We start from the raw sequence: 14,385 nt of genomic DNA, 5'->3' as shown, positions 1-14,385 counted from the left end.
CTCCTTGTAAATAGGATAAAATCTGTGTTTGTTGCTTGCATTCTCTAACTAATATTCAGGAATGTTTGTAACATTGTTTTAAGCTGTGAAAGATTCCGTCTTGATTTAAAATCTTTTGCAGCTGTAATGTGGGCTGAAGGATATATTCAGATTTGGGAAGTCCCTGCTTTTCAACAGGGACGATATCAGACCACTGTTCTGTGACGTCAGCAGGGAATTTTCAAAGCCGAAAAGTTCCAAAAGACATTTATTCTCAGAACGACGTGCCTTACCGTTGGGATTTGTTGTTCTGAAGAGAGGCTCAGCTTCTGTCGAGAAACCAGTAGCTGGTTTTCTGTTCTCAACGTTGCCAGATTTGTATTCCTCTCCCTTCCACGTTCCCAACGTAGAGCTTCACAGTATCACTTGTCATCATTGTGTCCGGAGAAAATTATCCACACGTTCCAGCCAGGGGGATTCATCTATGTTGTGAAAGGAATATGAGCAAAATAGGAAAGAGAACACCGTGGTTATCATTGTTTCTCTGCGGCCTGTTCTGTGAGCATGCAATAGATTTACCTCTGACATTTAAGGAAGAAGAGAGAAGGAGATGGAAGCCCAGAACTGGGCTGGAATATGGCTCATTGTTAGAATTTGCCTAGGGACAGTGATGCTCTGGGTTCCATTTCAGAACTAAGGAGGAGGAGGAGGAGGAGAAGGGAGAAGAAGGAAGGGGAAGAAGGGGGGGAAGGAGAAGGAGAAAAGAAGCCAAATATTGAGCCTGAGAAAGCCATAGGGAATATATGACAGACGTTCCAAACATATGTATTTTTCTTTGTTTTTGAGACAGGGTCTTACTATGTAGCCCTGGCTGTCCTGGAACTCGCTCTGTACACCAAGCTGACCTCAAATTCACAGAGATCCACTTGTCTCTGCCTCCCGAGTACTGGGATTAAAGGCGTGCGCCACCATGCCCTGATAAAACTTTGGTCTTAATGAGACGCACTTACCCCATCCTGCTGCTTTATTTTCAGACTCTCCTTCAACAAGGTCATCTTTTTGTTTCACCTTCTCTGGGAGAAATAAAAGCCTGAGAACCCTTTGTTGTTTTAATTAATTTGTTTTGTGGTATTCTGAACCTCACATAGTCTAGGCAAGTGGCTAAGCTACATTCTAGCTCAAGACATAAGATCTGAACGGAAAGAGGTGATGTGAGACCCATTGCTACCCTGTGAAAGGTGGAAGCTGTGTGGCTATAATTGTCTGTTAGGCCATCGACCTCCGACTCAAAATGCGGTGCTTTATTCTTTTTCAGACATTTGATTTTTAAAGTTATTTATTCCTTTTCTGCCCAAGGCACTGTCTTTCACATTAAGACAAAGTGGAAGATTCTGGGCATCACAACCCAACACCTTGGAAGACAACAAACCAAAATTTCATAAAGACCGAAGAAAACAGCACTTCACATTTTCACGTTGTATCGATGTTTCCTATAGTAGAATATTAAGGAGTGTTACTTTTGTTTATGTTGCATTTGTTTAACTCTGTGAGGCTGTGTTACTTTGCCTGTTTAAAACACCTGATGGTCTAATACAAAACTGAATCGCCAGTAGCAAGGCAGGAGAGAGAGATAGGCGGGGCTGGCAGGCAGAGAGAAGATATAGAAAGAGAAATCTGAAGGAGGAGGAGGAGGTGAAAGGAAATAGTAGCTAGAGAAGGAGGATGACTCCAGGGGCCAGCCAGCCACCCAGCGACACGGCAAGCCACGGAATAAGAGTGAGATTTATAGAAGAGAACGGAAAAAGGTAGATGGGATAATTTAAGATAAGGACAGCTGACAAAAAATAAGCCAAGCTAAGGCCGAGCATTGATAATTAAGAATAAGCCTCCATGTGTGATTTATTTGACAGCTGGGTGGTGCCCCCCCCCCCAAAGAGAAACAACAAACAACAGTGTCCTCTGAATTGAAATACTCCTTCCAAAAGAGTGGGGGTTGGTTCCTAAGACTGCAGAAGTAAACAACTCCCAAAGTCTCAGAAAGCTGAAACTTACAGGACTCTTGGGGTGAAGAGACTGGCCAGGCTGCCTGCAGGTGGTGGTGTGAGTTCCGATTGTGCTGGTGGGGTTTTCAGTGATCCATACTCCTGCTAGTAACTCCTCACCCACAGCCCTAGGAGGAACTTCAACAAACTCATTGACCTCTAAACTAGACTTGGGGGCGGGGGAGCCGTTTCTCTGGTCTCTGGTTAGAGCCCTATCTGGAGTGAACAAATGTTTGTTCTTGTCTCCTCAGGAGACATCACAGAGTTTATCAGAAGAATCAGATATTTGGAGCTTATTTTACCATTTCCCCAGTAGACAAGTATTTCAATAATGCAATGAACAGTCTGAATATTGCCACAGGAAATAATCCTCACAGTGTTGGTGCCCCTTGGAGAAAACAGAAAAACAAATGAAAATGTTATTGTGAGGAATTTCTGGTAACTTAATTGGTATGTGGGCTTTCTTCGCACATAATTTGAAGGTAGTTTTCTTCTTGTCCGCACCTTCCAGCACTTACACACACACACACACACACACACACACACACACACACACACACACACACACACACACACACACTAGCTTGCAGTTTTATGGTGACACTTCTTTAGCCTTCCACTTCAGTGAAACCTGCAATTTCTGTTTCCTCTTATCTGTGGTAGCAGTCCCGTGGGGGTGGCTGAAACTGCTAACCCGACACACTGTTTCCAAGTCCAAAAGATACCCAGGGTAAATTTCAGAAGGTAAACAGCAGCAAAGACCAATGAAGAAGACAAGACATCTGCTAGGGGGCTGGTCCCAGAACATGGACTCTTGCTCTTTATGTTTGAAATTCCAAGGTCATGTAGATAATCACTGTAAATCACAAGGGTTCTAGGAGAAAGTTCACTTATTTTTTAACCTTTTGTAGATAACAGAAAATGAGTGCTTGCTTTTCAAGTGCCAAAGGACAATTCCAGTTTTAATCGCCCTCTTTCTTGCTCCTCTAGATAACTGTCACCCACAAGTATGAATGTATTTATTTAGCTAGTTATTTAGCTTTCTTTTTGAGACAAGGTCTCAAATAGCCAAGCCTATCTTGGGCTATATCCATAAGAAGAAACCCAGAGAACAGTATATTAAGGTCAGCCCATCTCAAATCAAACTCATCTTCCCCAATCGCTTCCCCATTTTAACAACAAGAAGAAAAGGCCTGGGATGCAGCTTAGTGGAAAAGCGCTTGTCTAGTGTGATGGAGTTGGTTTGACCCCAGCACCTCAGAACAAGGGAGAAGAGACAGTTTCTCTTTGAGTCTCTTTCTGACTGCTGAGAAACTTGGCTCTTTCTCGTCTCTGTCACTTTCCAGTCTGTATTGTACGCCTAATAAGATCCTTTAGAACTAGCTACCTATTAAAATGCTTTCAGAGCTCCTCACTTTTATCCACCCCCAGATCTGCTCTTTGGTTTGTCCCTGGAGCACGGGGAAGTCTCCCACAAACCTCTTTAGTTAGTTGCCTTCCTGCTGGAATGAAACAGACTCTTGGGGATGAATAGCAGGATGGTCCTGGTGTTCTGATCTGGGTGAGAGCCTCAGAAACAATGTCCTCAACATTTCCATTGAGCAGAGAAGCAGGAGGAAAATGACTTCTTAGCCCAGGAAGAGGTGGACAGTTTTCTAACAAATTTCCCATGTCACTCATCCCAGTTCAAGTTCTACTGACTAAATCATCAGGGTCTCACATGATATGCCACAAATGCATCTTTACACGCCCTGTCATGAGAAATTAACCCAAGAATGGGGACCCAAAAACTACAAGATGTTTCTGGAAGGACCTTGAATACTGCCCTTGAGATAGGTGTGGGTGGTGCGCAGTGGCTGAGTGCAGGCTCCTGATACCCATGACACCCTCTGAAAGAAAACACTCAGATTTTTTAATGGTTTCCATTACCTGCTCACAAAAGAAGTCAACACATGATACAAAACATTCTTTTTAATGCTACACTATTTAGATCTTGTGCTGTTGGGTTTTGTTTGTTTGTTTGTTTGTTTTTGTTTTTTAAGTTGACAGAAAAGTAACTTGGAAAGGAGAAACCCTCAGTTAGGAAAATGCCTCCCTCAGATTGGCCCATAGGCAAATTGGCGGGGGCATTTTCTTGATTAATGATTGATGTGAGAGGGCCCAGCCCATCGTGGCCAGTGCCACCCCTTGGAAAATGGTCCTGGCTCCTCTAAGAAAGTCCACTGAGCAGGCCATGGGGAGCAAGCCAGTAACTGGTTCCTACTCAGCCTCTGCTTCTTTACTTGCTTGAGTTCCTGTCCTTGCTTCCTGTTACGATGGAGTCTAACTTCTAAGATGTAATAAATCCCTTTTTTTCTAAGTTGCTTTTGGTCATGGCTTTATCACAGCAGCAGAGGGCAGACCACCTGAGCCACAAAACCATTTAGGCAGATGGCAGAATAGAAGTTATATGTACACACACAGTCTCTTAGTTTCCACACAGTCTCTCTTAGTTTCCTACAGTCAGAGGGATGGTTGTCAACTTGACTGTAACTGGAATTAACTAAAACCCAAGCATCTGGCACATCTGTGAGGGATTTCCTGATTGGATCATTTGAGATAGGAAGACACATTCTAACTCTGAGCCACTCTTGGTGACAGCCCTCAGGAAAGGACAGGGAAAAAGGAAGCCTTTGCTTTTTGTCTGCTTGTCTTCATACTTGCTGGCAGACTCGTCTGTTTCATGCCTGAGACATTCCTTTGCTGGTATTAGAACCTACTTCCTGATTGCAATGCAGACCAAGGACCAGCAGAATTCTCTCCAGTCATTCTTGGGCTTTCCATCATGAGACAGTTATCGTTGGACTACCCTGTCCACAGGCTGTAATCCACTCTAATAGACCCCCCTTTAATATGTATACACTCATTCTCTCCATTCAGCGTCTTTAGAGAACCCTGGCTAATACAGTCAGCATAACAAATGGCCAGAAATTTGCTGGTGAGCCTTTCACCAGCTGACCATAGATCAAGAACAATATTCTTTGCTCCTCCTCTTCCTCCTTCACCCTTTCTTCCTCCTCTTCCTTTCCTCCATCTTAAAGCTGGTGTGTCTGTGCTTAAGAAGACATAGTACAGGAAATTTCAAAACACAAAGGGAGTTTATTTTAATCCTAAGACATCACAGAATGCAAAGGCGGTAGCTAATGAAAAAGGTTTCTGAATCATCCCCTGCCAGCGGGTGGTGTAGTTCGGTTGCAGAGTGCATGCTTGGCGTACCCAAGGATCTGGGTGCAAGTATTACCTGTTATTGGTTTTCCCTTCATTTGACCTCCAGCTTCCTGCTTTTGCTGTTCAAAACGCCCTGCCAGGTGATGTTGAGGCATCAATGGGGAAGCAATAAGTGGTTCTTCACGGAAGCCACTGCTATTAACTCTGCTACACATTCGTTCTTTCCAAATGCTCCCAGACACTTTAATGGAGTAGAGAGCAAGTCATTTATTTGCCAAGACTCAGTTTTTGTTAGCTGCAAACTGGAATTAACACAATCACCTCTCAACTACAAACAGGACAAAAGAGGCAAAGGTCACAGCTGTCCAGGAGAGGCACTGCTACCCCGTGTCCCTGCTGAGGAGGAGATCTGCTGTCTGCAGTCGCACACATTCGGAGTTGCAGAGGTAGGCCTTGAAAATCTCCATCTTAAGCCCGGATGTGACACTGCTCACAGAGGCCTGCCTGGACACAGTTCTATCAACTAACAATTAAGAAAATGCCCCACAGGCATGCCCAAAGGCCGATCTGTTGGAAGCAATTACTCAACTGAGAGTCCCTCTTCCCACGTATGTCTGTGTTAAGGACAAAAACTACAACACTGTTTCACTAGAGACTGGTCAACTTCTCTCTAGTACTATTGGCTAGGTGTCCTGTGTTAGGTTAATTAAGCTGGAAGCTTAGATGAGGAAAATACAATGAAGTCTCTTTCAGAGTGTTTGCTGACGGTACTTTTCTTCCAGCAGCCTTGCATTTCCTATTTCCACTGAGCAAACAACAGAAATAAAGTCGCCTGGGTGGGGAAAAAGGGATGTTTCCACCGCTTTGTGTCTTGGGTGAAGGAATTCTAGAAGACATCAAGAGAATCCAGAACTTGATTCCTTGCCAAGCACAGTAGGAGATGCTTACAACTCAAAGTTAGCTCCTTGGGGTTATTTAACACTGGTTGGTAAGCTTTTCCTGTATTTAGGGTGCTGTGCTCCAGCTGTCTATGTTCCATGTGGATACATGGAATAAAGCTGGAAAACAGAATTCCTTTCTAGGGAAGTACCATGGCCCTGGCAGCAAGAGCAGGGGGTGTAGCTCAGTGGTAGAGCGCATGCTTTGCATGTATGAGGCCCCGGGTTCGATCCCCGGCACCTCCACTTTGGTTTTTTTGTTCAGATTCAACCTGAGTCATAACTTTGAAAGAGACACAGAAGCTGGGATCCCTGCTCCTAACAGCCTTCTGTGATCAGAGTGTGGCATTAGACCTCGAATTCAGTTCGTAGTGCCCTTATAGCTGTGACTGTTGAGGACACCTTGCCAGGAAACTGCCCGGGCTGTTCAAAACTTGTGTCAGCCCAAAGCTGTCACAGCCCCCTCTCCCCTTCCTTCCTTCCTCCTCTGCTTCCCCCTTTTCTTCTTCCTTTTCTTCCTACCTGCAGAGAGAATCATTTTTTGATTCTCTTTAGAAAACTATGCTCCATAAACAGCAAGATTTCCTTCCATTTTCCCCAAAAGTTTTAAGTTTATACCCACAATCCATTTAGGTTTAATTCTCATCTAAGATGTTAGAGTTCATCCTTTCATTCATTTCCTCAGATGCCTAAACTTTCCAGCACCATTTCTTAAAAGTCTGTTTCCCTCAACAGAATTACTCCTGCCATTCTGTTTAAAAACAGTTCGGAATATCTGTGTGAGCTGGTTTTTCTGTTCTAGTCTATCCTATGTGTCTATGTCTCTACAATGACCAAACAGTCTTAGTGACTGCAGTTACACAAAAGTAGAAATGGAAACTAGCTAGACTGGTCCTGTGTTATATTGCTTAGGAGAACTTCAGCTATTATAATTCCATACACATTTATTAGAATTATTATGACTTTCTATACACATTTTTAGAATTATCTAGTCTATATCTACAAAATATCTGGCTGGGATTAAAAAAAAAAGTTTGTGGGGCTGGGTAGATGGTTTAGTTAGTGGTTAAAAACAAACAAACAAGCAACAACAAAAAAAAAACCTGGCTGCTCTTTCAGATAACCCAGGTTCAATGCTCAGCACCCACATAGTAGCTTACAGCCTGAATAATTTGAGTTCCAGGAGGTTCAATGCACTCTTCTGGTCTCTGTGGGCACCAGGAACAGACATACATTCAGGCAAAACGCCCATGCGTGTGTGCACACACACAGACACTGTTAGAATAAAATATAGAATTATAGAATCCTGGGCCTTGAGCATTCTCATCAAGCACTTTATTGATACACATACCTGACTCTTGCCGGACTTCGATAAGAGTTTTATTAAGCCTGCTTGTGAAGATTTTTGAGCGCCGAGTCATGCAAACTGTGGACACTGTGCGTCTATTTTCTTAGACGTCTTTCACCAGTGTTGTGTACTTTGTTTACTCTTCAGAGTATGCCCTATATGTTGTCACACTGACACACAAATATTTCTCTTTGTGAGACATTATACCTGTGGCTTCTGCACCTGCCCCCACCCCTGACCCCCATCTGCCTTGTACATCTTAGTCAAGTGCGGGCAGGTGCTGCACCACTGAACCATAGCCCCAGCCCTGTCAAGGGCCTTTGGTTTGTTTTCCTTCCAGGAGCTTTATGGAATTGGGTCTTAAATGTGCTAGACTTAACTCTTATTTTTGGTTGATTTCCTATCTTCCCACCTGTATCTACATTTCTCAGAACGTTCATGAGCTCCTTTGAAAAAATTTCTGGCACTCCCTTTGGAGCCTGTAAACGGGAAGATTCTGAAGACCCATTTAAAGATTCTGTTTTGGGATTTTCCCTGGATGGACACTGGGATCTGCTGCCTTGCGGGAGATAAGGACAACTGTGGGAAGAGTGTCTGAGGTCTTCGTTCAGAAGCCGACAATTCAAGAGTTCAGAAACAAAATTTCATGATGCCAAATTAGGGCACCAAAGTAAAAGCAAAGGTATAAACCATAATACGGAATAGTCTAAAAGAGTACATAGTGGCGGGGGTGTAGCTCAGTGGTAGAGCGCGTGCTTAGCATGCACGAGGCCCTGGGTTCGATCCCCAGCACCTCCACCCTTGTTCCTCACTGAGTGTGTCTCTCGGTGACCTCCACCGATAAGATGAGGCTTGTTTCATGTAACCTTTTGTGCATGCTTCTCCCACTCTCAGCGATGTAAACTGTTCATTGTTTATTCATCTTTTCAACGGCTCCTCTCTGCCCATATCATGACTGCCTCTGTGCGCAAGGGAAGGGCTGTTAGACGATGTACGGAAATACAACTGCCATCTCAAGATCTCTTGAAAGCAAGCCTAAAGTCACATTTCCCGGTGCGCTCCTTTCTCATTATTATTAAGATACTAGTAAGAAAAAGACCGGAAGAAGAGAGAAAGGCTTTCGAAAAAACTTTACACACACACCACACGTCCCCAACCCTGCGCCCCGCGCTCTCTCTCCTGCCTTGCTACAAAGGACAGATCCGAATGCAGAAGAAAATCTCCCCTGAGCTTTGCTTTCTCCACCTACACCACACAGAATCTTGATGGACGTAAAAAGTCAACCTAATCACCTGTCCTGGCGCCCTCAGGCCGGCTTTTCTTTCATCTGTCCTCGGGGACCCGCTTCTCCATCACCTCCCCCACATCGCGAACGAAGAGGACTTTCCCAACACACATCCAAGTCTCGGTGAACCAGTCTTTTCCCTGGGGTACCAGTTTTTAGGATGCTGACCCAAACAAAGATGCTTCCCACATCTTCAGTTGAGAAAATTGTTTTCCGCGATAGGAAGAGAGACTAGTCTTCCCAACGCTATGGCAGTAGCTTGAAATGAAAGGAAACAAAGACTCACCTGGCCATGTGAAGAAACCCGAAGTTTTGGAAACAGTAGGAAACATCTATTCTTTGTACCTCTGTGCCAGCTGCGACTGGAGAATCTGTTCAGGAGCTTGGAGATTAGGACTGAGAAGGTTATTGCAAAAGTTTAATTCTCTTTGTGCAGTACTTGCTGGGGATCTGAAATGTCTCCCTTCTATTTCTGTGTGGGTCTTAGAAGCAACTACAACCACCCCTGTGAAAGCTTCTCCACCACGATCCCTTTGGGCATGTTTGAGTGCAGAGACTGTCGCAGCATCACGTAAAATTTTCACTTGGGGTTTGTTTTTTCTCAATTTGGGGAGTGTGTAAGGAGCTGATGTGTATTATTTGACAGCGGGAGGGCATGTCAAGGACCAATGCTTCAGACTGACCGGTGTGGTAAAGCCTCCCCCCCCCATGGGTAAGGCTTAAGGGGATGGCAAAGGCTTCTTTTGTCCTAGTGCAAATATTGACAGTGTGTGCAAATACAGGTGCTACTAACGATTGATCAGTGTGTGCAAAAACTAGCAGCTGTGGGTTCCTCCTCCAGAATGTTTACAGCCCGAGGCCGCTTGCCTGCAGATGTTCTACCAAGACCAGCTACCTCTTCCCCTGTGCTGTGCGTAATTAACTCTTGAGGTTCCCGGTTGTTGAGAAGTAGATATGTTCTATCAAGGAAAGCACAGCCCAGGGGATCCCAACTTTTCTGCATGTGTGTCTGTGTGTCTTTCCCTTGCTGCCCGTGGTCAGCCACTCAGGAGTCAGCATCTCAAGCCATCTGTGTCTAAGCTCCCCGAGACATCTGTCCTGGTTCTGTTCTTTTGCGCTGGTGTCTTAGCAGTTCTGCTGTGTTGACAGTCTGAAAGCTGTGGTGTGGGACACTGGTGTCATGGTGTGGGAATTCTGCAGTTTAACAATACTGGGGATTACCAGGAGGTCCAGTCTGTGGCCACCGGATTTGGTATTATTCATGCTGAGGCCCAAGACCCCTAGATTCAGTTATTTCCTTTTCTTGGAAAGAGTGCCCACGGTGTTGGTTCTCTGGAGACTTACAATAGTCCAAGTTGTGTTACTCATGGAAACTTGACTCTCATAGATTTTAATAGCTTGGAAGATTCTCCAAAGTTTGCTCCACACCAAAATGGAGAAATTGCCCAGCACATTGGCCTCTCCCTGAGACAGGCGGCTCTCTGTGAGTTCAAGGCCATCCTGGCCTACATAGTGAATATATAGCCAAATTACATAGAGAGAGCCTTCCTTAAAAAGAAAAGTAAGTCTACAGAGCAAGATCCAGGAAAGGCACAAAGCTACACAGAGAAACCCTGTCTCTGGAGGAGAAAAAAAAAAGAATGAAAGAAAAGAAAAGTAAGATGAGAAAGAGCAAGATAGGAAGGATGCCCTCATAACTTGGCAGAATGCAAGACAGGTCACGGTAATAGTGTCTGCTTTAAATGCTCTATGTCCCTTTCAGGAAATGAGACTTAAGGAAAATGAAAGCACATTCTTCTAGTCTTTGCCCCCAAATAGTTTAATCAGCAAAATGACCCCAGGCAGACTGACCCTGACAGGGGCAGACAGAGGTGGCCAGGTAGAGAGCTCTATGATTTCATTGGTTAAAACTCTGTCCAGAGATTGAGTCATGGAGGAAACTCACAATTGATTTCTACTCTGCTCTGACTCTTTAGGGATTATAGCACACTGCTGGTTTCTCCAAACTCAACAAATTTGATGGCATTTTAGAAGCTTAACTTCTCCGACAGTGTACTAGACAAGACTGGGTCTTAGTTTGGATTAGTATTGGTATGATGAAATATGACTAAAGCAAATTTTGGGGAAACGTGTGGCCCTCCCTTGAAGGTTTCTTCACAAGAGGATTTCAGGGGGAGAATTATAAATTAAATTTAAATTTTGTAATTAAACGATTTTCTCCTTCTGGTGCTGGTCTCACATAGGCTAGGCAAGTGTCCTGTCATAATCTCCCCCCTCTCTCTCTCTCTCTCTCTCTCTCTCTCTCTCTCTCTCTCTCTCTCATATAATGCCCAGCTTTCCTTTGTCTACAAATCATATTCTTTCTTATTGGGGAAATGAACCCATACCTATCAATGTGTATCTCCAAAGCCCAGTGGATGACTTTGGCAAAAGCATGGCAATGGGAAAACCTGTGAGAAACATACAGCAGGTATTTATAGGAATAAAACCATATAATCGTGAATTCTTCAAAAAGTGCTTTCAGAGAAAGGTGGATCGTGTTAAAAAAGTCATAGAAAACACAAAGCAGATAGGGCTGGACTATCTGAGGCCAGCCAACACTAAGCAAGTGACTGTTCTGTCATGGAATGGATTTTAGAGTCCTGTACAGGAATGTCAACCTCCACAGAGTTCTAAGTCTCTTTCCTAAGATGTTAATGGAAATGATTTTAATTTAAGTAGATTTTAAAAAACTAATGAAAAGTGGTTTTGATGCTGGGGGTTGAACATAGGACTTTGCACTCACCAATGAACTATACCTCCAGGCCTCTGTTTACTTTTTATTTTGAGACAAGATCTCACTAAATTCCCCAGACTGGCCTCAAACTCAGTCAGTAGCCCAGGCAGTTCTTGAATTGCCATCTTGTCTCAGCCTCCAGAGTGGCTGGGATTATAGCCCTGCACCAACAAACCTAGCTAGTTAATGGCTTAGTATGTTGAACCTAAGGTTACCCTGGGAAAGGTAGGAAAAATTAAAGACATTCAATTCTGATCCTTCTTACTCAGCTCTTGGGAAGATTTACTTGAAATGAATTCAGAAGAATAGTGTGGAGGGGCAGATTTTGAGAAATTATTTTGGACATAAATTTGGACCTTTCAGATTATGGAGCCAGATCACCAATTGCAGCCCAGAGCTGAAATCACCTGGAGTTCCTGTACCTGAGCAATTTTGGCCACACGTCTACTCTCACAGACATCTTTCCGCCCCCCCCCCTTTGGAATTTGGAAATCACAACCTTCCTTCAGAGAGGTCATTCTCTCATTGTCTCATCTTGAATACGCTGGGGTGTTACAGGCTGTGTATTCTACCACCTTGTTTGTTTGAGACAGTTATGTGTAGCTCAGGTTTGCCTCCAACTCACTCTGTAGCAGAGGATAACCTTGAACTCCCTGATCTTTCTGCCTCCACCTCTCAAGTGTTAGGTTTACAGGTATGTGCACCGTCATCCCTTCCAATTTTCTTTCCCAATTGTTTCCAACTACTGTCATCAACAAGCAAGGGACTGAAGCGGGAGGGGAAAGCAGGTGTTTTACTCCTCGTTCTGTAGTCACAGTTTTCAGAGGCACAGCCAAGTGTTACCAGAGATGGACAGTGCAGCACCCCCTTATTGTGCTGGGAATCGAACCCGGGACCTCTCATACTGACCGCTGCACTACACCACTGAACTGTACTTTCGGTACTTCAGCATTTTTCCTCTTCTATACTCCAGGAGACTGTGAAGTGGGCTGGAGGACGTCCCCATACACGTGCTGATGCAGCAAGGCTTGCAGGTGCCGGGAAGCAGCGCTGAAACGGGTACGTTCAAAAACAGTCTGTTCAGAGGTGGATTTATTTTAGATATGAGCAAGGAAACGTGATTAAAAACAATTTAAAGATGGGAAACTTGGATGTTTTCCTGCTGTATACACAGTGTTGATGGAGAGAAGGAAAAGCAACATGGAAACCAAGATCACCTGACTCCTGCATGCTTAGCCTGCGGTCTACCTCTGAGCCACACAACCAGCTTGATTGATTTAGCAATGAATATGACTGGTCTCGATTTTGGTTGTTCTCAGGCTTGATAGGAAGGATTTGGGTTCCTGATTTCCAAAATAAAACCCAGACTCAATCACTTTTTCACCTGCGAGTATGCCATTAGTTGTGAGTGCTACTTTAGAAGACATCATTCTTTCTCTCACTTCGTCAGTTTCTGGGATTCCCCGAGATTCCTCCCTCCCTCAGGGAGGGTACCAGAATGTGCTCTGTTTCAATTAATTTTCTTTTGGTTGCATTTAATTCCACATACAAAATGGTTAGCAAGACAAAAGATACTGGAGAAACAACACAGAGTTTATCTACTGCTATGTATCAAACTACTGAAAATCGGGCCGTTGAAAACAAGACACACTTGTTTCCATAGGCTCTCTACAGTCTGAGTTGAAATTTGGGGCATGGCCACTGAGCATTTTCTTTTCTTTTCTCTTCTCTTCTTTCTTTCTTTCTTTCTTTCTTTCTTTCTTTCTTTCTTTCTTTCTTTCTTTCTTTCTTTCTTTCTTTCTTTCTTTCTTTCTTTCTTTCTTTCTTTGTTTTTGTTTTTCTCAAAGAAAAAAATTTTTTGAGAGAATAAGAACTGGTATTTTCATATTGCTCTGGGCATACTGAGCCGGTACACAGGCTGCTGGCCTCCGTCATATTAAATCAATATTTATAATATTCCACTACAACAAGTTTTGGGCATTTCACTAAAATGCACGTGCAAGGGCTATGGACTTTCTCTGAATTTCAGTTTCTCATTCTTAGTTCTTTATATGAAATTATAACTAGAATAATTAAGATAATTAATTATCTGAGTGGGAAAATCCCGGTGGAAGATCTAATTTGGAAAACTTTTAACAAATCAAAACCAAACAAACACAAAAACCAATGCCCAAACCCAAAACACCACCACCAAAACCCCACAAAATCTGGATAGCACTGATCCACCGGTTTTTGTTTTTTTTGGTTTTTCCGAGACAGAGTTTTCGTAGGTAGTTTTGGTGCCTTTCCTGGAGTTCGCGCTGTAGACCAGGTTGGCCTTGAACTCACAGAGATCGACTTGGCTCTGCCTCCCGGGTGCTGGGATTAAAGGTTTGCGCCACCACTGCACAGCTGATCCACGCTTTGCTTTTTCCTTGTAGAGTTGTGTTGAGCCTGATGCTTCAAAACTGGCTTGTTTTTTTTTTTGTTTGCAAAGTCTTTGGTTGATAACAGCTATGGACATAGTAGGGTGTGTAGAGGGGCTGGTGGTAAAAGAGCGCTTCAAAGCCCCAACTTTTTTTTTTTTTTTTTTTTTTTTTTTTTTTTTTTTTTTTTTTGGTTTTTTTTTTTTTGGTTTTTTTTTTTTTTTTGGTTTTTCGAGACAGGGTTTCTCTGTGTAGCTTTGCGCCTTTTCTGGAACTCACTTGGTAGTCCAGGCTGGCCTCGAACTCACAGAGATCCGCCTGGCTCTGCCTCCCGAGTGCTGGGATTAAAGGCGTGCGCCACCACCGCCCAGCAAAGCCCCAACTTTTAAAAGTGAACTGTCAGCA

At 43.7% G+C, this 14,385-nt stretch overlaps 2 non-coding genes across 2 annotated transcripts; both read left to right on the top strand.

The window, feature by feature from the left end:
* The first annotated feature begins 6,340 nt into the window (after positions 1-6,340).
* Positions 6,341-6,412, top strand: Trnaa-ugc. Its single transcript has one exon. It is a non-coding gene; the product is annotated as a tRNA-Ala (tRNA).
* A 1,828-nt stretch (positions 6,413-8,240) lies between these two features.
* Positions 8,241-8,312, top strand: Trnaa-agc. The gene has a single exon. It is a non-coding gene; the product is annotated as a tRNA-Ala (tRNA).
* Positions 8,313-14,385: the final 6,073 nt, after the last annotated feature.

The sequence above is a fragment of the Peromyscus leucopus genome, chromosome 5, assembly GCF_004664715.2.
Source record: "Peromyscus leucopus breed LL Stock chromosome 5, UCI_PerLeu_2.1, whole genome shotgun sequence".
Taxonomy (NCBI): Eukaryota; Metazoa; Chordata; class Mammalia; order Rodentia; family Cricetidae; genus Peromyscus; species Peromyscus leucopus.
This window is presented reverse-complemented; position numbering and strand designations above follow the sequence as displayed.